The sequence below is a fragment of the Ursus maritimus genome, unplaced genomic scaffold, assembly GCF_017311325.1.
Source record: "Ursus maritimus isolate PB19 unplaced genomic scaffold, ASM1731132v1 scaffold_35, whole genome shotgun sequence".
Taxonomy (NCBI): domain Eukaryota; kingdom Metazoa; phylum Chordata; class Mammalia; order Carnivora; family Ursidae; genus Ursus; species Ursus maritimus.
In genome coordinates this window covers 462,017-467,887 of record NW_024426119.1, presented here as the reverse complement: position 1 = coordinate 467,887, position 5,871 = coordinate 462,017, and the positions used below count along the sequence as shown (strand labels likewise).

Sequence of the window (5,871 nt, the reverse complement as noted above, 5' to 3'; positions counted from 1 at the left end):
CCCCCCCCCCCCCCCCCCCCCCCCCGGCGAGCACAGCCGGCCCCACCCGCACATAAATTAAGTGACAGCTGGTCGCGTCCACGCCTCTCCCGACCCGGACCCCTGGCGCCCCGCCGCCCGGATGCCCCTCTTCGCGGCCGGGCAGGGGCTCCAGCCGGAGACCGCGGCCTCGCCGCCCCGCCCCCGCCGCCCGGCTCGGCCGAGCGGAGGCCGCCGCGGGGCCTCAGGTGGGCCCAGGGCGCGTCCGGGCGCGGGAGACGCGCCGCCTCTGCAGAGCAGCTGCGGGCGCCGGGCTCACACAGGCCCGGCCGTCACTTACCGGCGCCTCATGGTACCGCGGCGCCTCAGCCCAGCCCCGGCACTAACCAACTGCGCCCGGCAGCCCGGAACGTCCCTCGGCTCCGGAGCAGAGCCCCACTCTGAGCCATTCAAACGCGGCCGCGCGCGCAGCCCGCCGGGATAGCTTCCCCGGGGGTCTGGCCGGCTCCGCCCAACGCTGGCCCCGCCCTCCTTGGGCTGCGCAGGACCGGAGGGAGGGGGAAGAGGACGTGTGGCCATCGTGCCCCCTGGTGGCCACGGGCACGCACGGCAGTCTTGCGACGGATTGGCAAATAATGCGGCTTAGGAACTGAGGGTGGGCAAGAGCCAAAAAATGACCCTGAGCTAGTGACAGTCTGGTGATGGAGACCATGCCCTAAGTGTTGTCCCAGGAGATGAAACAATCTGCTATAAAACTATGGTGCAGGGAGAGATTTATTCATTCACCCCCATTTAAATGCACTAAGGCTAAGTAAAAGCATGGCCCCTAGAGCTATGTGACCTTGGGCAAGTCACAGAAATTCCTGTGTACTTTGGTTTGCCCGTCTGTATAATGGGGATTATAATAGTATCTGCCTCATAGTTGTGAGGATTAAACGAATTCATACATATAAAATGCTTAGAGGAATGTGTCTGGCACATAGTAAGCACTATACCATTGTTAGCTATGTTTCCGTTCCCAATATGTGTCAGACTCTGTGCTAGACTCTTAAGAACACAAGAACAATGTATGATGAAAACCCTATCCGCAGGAAGCAAGCTCAGGCTCTTTGGTATGGGAAACACTAGAATATGAGGCTAGGGTTGGGTCTGTCCCTCACCTACTTTTAATCACTAAGGAAAATTCTCTTCATCGTAGAAGAGACAGAGTGTACCCATCTTCAAAGGTAAGCCACTGGTCAGGGTTAACCAAATTGTGACAGGACCAAGACTGTCTCTGCTGGGCCTCTCACCCCTTGCAGAAGCCAATCAAGTGATGTATTTTTTTTACATTGGTATTAGTGATGTGTATATATATTTTATGGTCAGTTAGCCAACACATAGTACATCATTAGTTTTTGATGTAGTGTTCAACAATTCATTAGTTGCATATAACACCCAGTGCTCATCACAACACATGCCCTCCTTAATAACCGTCACCCGGTTAACCCATCACCCCACCCCCTCCCTTCTGTAACCCTCAGTCTGTTTACCAGAGTCCAGAGTCTCTCATGGTTTGTCTCCCTCTCTGATTTCTTCCCTTTCAGTTTTCCTTCCCGTCCCCTATGGTCCTCCATGCTATTCCTTACGTTTCACATATGAGTGAAACCATATAATTGTCTTTCTTTGCTTGATTTATTTCACTTAGCATAATCCCTTTCAGTTCCATTCATGTTGATGAAAATGGTAGGTATTCATCCTTTATGATGGCTGAGTAATATTCCATTGTATATATGAACCACATCTTCTTTATCATTCATCTGCTGAAGGACATCTCGGCTCCTTCCACAGTTTGTCTATTGTGGACATTGCTGCTATGAATGTTGGGGTACATGTGCCCCTTCTTTTCACTACATCTGTATCCTTGGGGTAAATACCTAGTAGTGCAATTGCTGGGTGGTAGGGTAGCTCTATTTTTAACGTCTTGAGGAACCTCCATACTGTTTTCCAGAGTGACTGTACCAGCTTGCACTCTCACCAACAGTGTAAGAGGGCTCCCTTGTCTCCACATCCTCGGCAACATTTATTGTTTCCTGTCTTGTTCATTTTGGCCATTCTAACTGGTATAAGGTGGTATCTCATTGTGGTGTTGATTTGTATTTCCCTGATGGCTAGTGATGTTGAATATTTTTTCATGTGTCTGTTGCCCATTTGTATGTCTTCTTTGGAGGAATGCCTGTTCATATCTTCTGCCCATTTTTTGACTGGATTATTTGTTTTTTGGGTGTTCAGTTTGAGAAGTTCTTTATAGATCTTGGATACCAGCCCTTTATCTGTAATGTCATTTATAAATATCTTCTCCCATTCCATGGGTTGCCTCTTAGTTTTGTTAACTGTTTCCTTTGCTGCACATAAGCTTTTTATCTTGATGAAATCCCAATAGTTCATTTTTGCTTTTGTTTCCCTTGCCTTTAGAGACTGTCTTGAAAGAAATTGCTGTGGCCAGTGTTGAAGAGGTTACTGTCTATCTTCTCCTCTAAGATTTTGATGGATTCCTGTCTCACATTTAGGTCTTTCACCCATTTTGAGTTTATCTGTGTGTATGGTGTAAGAGAATGGTCCAGTTTCATTCTTCTGCATGAGGCTGTCCAATTTTCCCAGCACCATTTATTGAAGAGACTGTCTTTTTTCCATTGGATATTCTTTCCTGATTTGTCGAAGGTTAGTTGACCATAGAGTTGAGGGTCCATTTCTGGGATCTCTATTCTGTTCCATTGGTCTATGTGTCTGTTTTTGTGCCAGTACAATGCCGTCTTGATGATCATAGCTTTGTAATATAGCTTCAAGTCAGGCATTGTGCCCCAGCTTTGGTTTTCTTTTCCAACATTCCCCTGGCTATTTGGGGTCTTTTCTGGTTCCATGCAAATTTTAGGATTGTTTGTTCCAGCTCTGTGAAAAATGTCAGTGGTATTTAGATAGGGGTTGCATTGAAAGTGTAGATTGCTCTGGGTAGCATAGACATTTTAACAATATTTGTTCTTCCAATCCACGAGCATGGAATATTTTTCTATCTCTTGTGTCTTCCACAAATTCTTTCGTCAGTGTTCTGTAGTTTCGAGAGTATACATCCTTTACCTCTTTGGTTGGGTTTATTCCTAGGTATCTTATGGTTTTTGGTGCAGTTGTAAATGGAATCAATTCCTTAATTCTCTTTCTTCAGTTACATTGTTAGTGTATAGAAATGCAACTGGTTTCTGTGCACTGATTTTGTATCCTGCCACATTCAAGTGGTGCATCTTTGATGAAACATTTCCTCACTGCAATTACTACACTCCTTGACTCACTTTTTTAGGCTCTTTTTTCTGAACTTTCCAGGGCTTGCCTAAGGAATGGGTTGCTTACGTTTGGTTCAGCAATATTTTTGAAGGCCTACCATGTGCCAGGCTGACATTGTACCAGCTGCCACAGATAGCCTGGAGGAGCTCATAGTGGCTTGGACAAACAGGAAGAAATCATTCCAGTACACTGTAGTGAGTGCAATCATAAAATACATATCCTAAATACTGTGGGAGTTCAGAGCAATGGGAGGCCTGGTAGACAAACTAATCAGAAATAAGACATCATTAGATGATACAAAACAATGTATTTTTCTTTCCTAGTAACTTAATGCAAAGAATTAAGTAATGATGAAAATTTGGACCACTACTTTAGGTTGGTGGGAGAAATCTTTTAAGATATATTTTGCCTAAGTAATGCCTTTGAGAGCCAAGCACAAGCAGGCACATGCCTATGCGTGGGGCCACACCTGTAACAGGCAGGACTATTGAGAGACTCCAGCAGCGTGAGTGAGGGAAGGGAGCAGGGGCCCTGGGTTCTAGGGGTGTGCAATATAGAACATTCCTTGAGTATGACTTCCACTAAGCAGGTGTGCTATATTGAAGAAAATAAAAATTCAACACACGTAGGTGAAGTCACTTTCTCTCAAGCTATTTCTTCATTACTGTCATCATAAACAGGAATTTCCTGATGACCCAAAAAAGGCATTGTGTGGGGTCCTCATCAGAAGAGGACGAAAAGAGTGTAAGACACAGTACTTTGCCTCAAGGGAGGCTGGTTGATGAGAGAAGACAAATAACGGAGTCCTAGGACTCAAGTGAATTTGCTGTATTAACATAGAAAGATCTCAGCTAAGATAAAGCCTCGGGTTGTCCGAGGCCGGAGGATAACCCTGATATTCCCATTTCTATAGGTTCTTAGGGCACAGTCTCTCAGGCAGCTTGTCTCCAGACTCAGGTTCTGAGGTTACACTGGTGATGAGCAGCCCTGACCCATAGATCTCATGTGGCTGCCATGTGTCAACATAATTTAAGGTGAAAATAAAGAAATTTGCCTTCTTATTGCTATGTTTTAAATATATACCATTTTAGTGATGAGAATGCAGATCAGTTTTCTTCATTGACACTTTTTAGTCAACCAAAGCTGAATTTTTTTCCCTTGGAGCCCAATCAAGTTTTTTTTCTTTTACAGATAAAAAAAGATTAAAAAAAAAAAAAAAAAGAGGGGCACCTGGCTGGTTCAGTTGGTAGAGTATGCAACTCTTGATCTCAAGTTTGTGAGTTCAAGTCCCACATTGAGTATAGAGATTACTTAAAAAAATAAATTTAAAAAAGTGCAGCCCATACATATTTTTATTATCCCTCCACTAGTCCTTGTACAGAGAAAGGTATTCACTGCTCACCCTCACCTTGAGCGGTCTCCAAGGGAATTTACTCCTCTGGCCATTCCCTCATTCCCTCCTTCTGAATACCATATATTCCTTGTATCTGAATGAACAGGCAGCTAAGTCAGCCTTTCTGTCCCCACCCCCTCTGCCTTTCTTACGGACGTCGTACAGGGGTGTATAGAGTAACCCTGACCATAAACCCCCATATGAGAAAAGAACTCTCATGCAACATCTCCTGCCTCCTTCTAACTGGACCGTTGGGGATCACTATGGGGGAAGATTTGAAACAAGCCTGAGAAGCTGGACAGGATTTTGACAAGCAGGGTGCTCTGAACATTCTGGGGGAGGGAGTGCAAAGTAAGTTCTAGCAGCACTGTCTAGGTTTGAGTGGGTGGAGGCAGCTCTGCAGAGTAGCGAGAGCAAAGACTGAGAAGGCCTGTAGTCCCTTGACAGGTTGTGAATATCTGGAGTGATCAAGCAAAGGGTTTTGGGAAAGAAAAAAAAAATCACTAAAAACCCTTAAAAGTCTATTACTCGGGGCACCTGGGTGGCTCAGTGGGTTGAGCATCTGCCTTCAGCTCAGGTCATGATCCCAGGGTCCTGGGTTTGAGCCCCTCGTTGGGCTCCCTGTTCAGCGGAAAGTCTGCTTCTCCCTCTCCCTCTGCCTGCTGCTCCCCCTGCTTGTGCGCACTCTCTCTGACAAATGAATAGATAAAATCTTAAAAAAAAAAAGTCTATTATTCATGGATAAGCACAATTTCCATTTGAATGTTTTTTTCAGATATTTTACCATGCAAATGTAAATATATGTAAGAACAGAAATGAGATTATATCCTACCTACAACTTTGTAAACTGCCTTTTTTATGAGAAATATCATATTACATAAATTAATTATTAATATATTACATAATAAAAACGGCGGTTAAATAAAAAGGCATAGGCATTGAGGGAGGAAATGATGAAGTTACAACGTTACTTTAGAAGGATTAATCTGTCACCGGGTTGCAAGATGGCTAGTGGGAGGGTGGGAGGATTGATGGCAAGAACATTAGGTATGAAGGAGCTGTAGTTCAGACCGGAGGTTCAGGGAGCCATAGCTTTTACTGTGTGTGTCATTCTCATCAATGCAGACTGATGCCAGGCCTGATAAAGGACTACGCTTGAGAAGACGTAAATAAAAGACAGCAAC

The 5,871-nt window shown here is 45.0% G+C and overlaps 1 protein-coding gene across 2 annotated transcripts in view; it reads right to left on the bottom strand.

The window, feature by feature from the left end:
• The window catches only part of KATNBL1 (katanin regulatory subunit B1 like 1), a 41,001-nt gene extending 40,551 nt beyond the window's left edge, over positions 1-450 (bottom strand). For both annotated transcript variants that reach the window (XM_040620424.1, XM_040620425.1), the window contains exon 1: positions 320-450. The gene's annotated coding sequence lies outside the window, so the exon portion shown is untranslated. The remainder of the gene's footprint in view (positions 1-319) is intronic.
• Between the last annotated feature and the right edge of the window lie 5,421 nt (positions 451-5,871).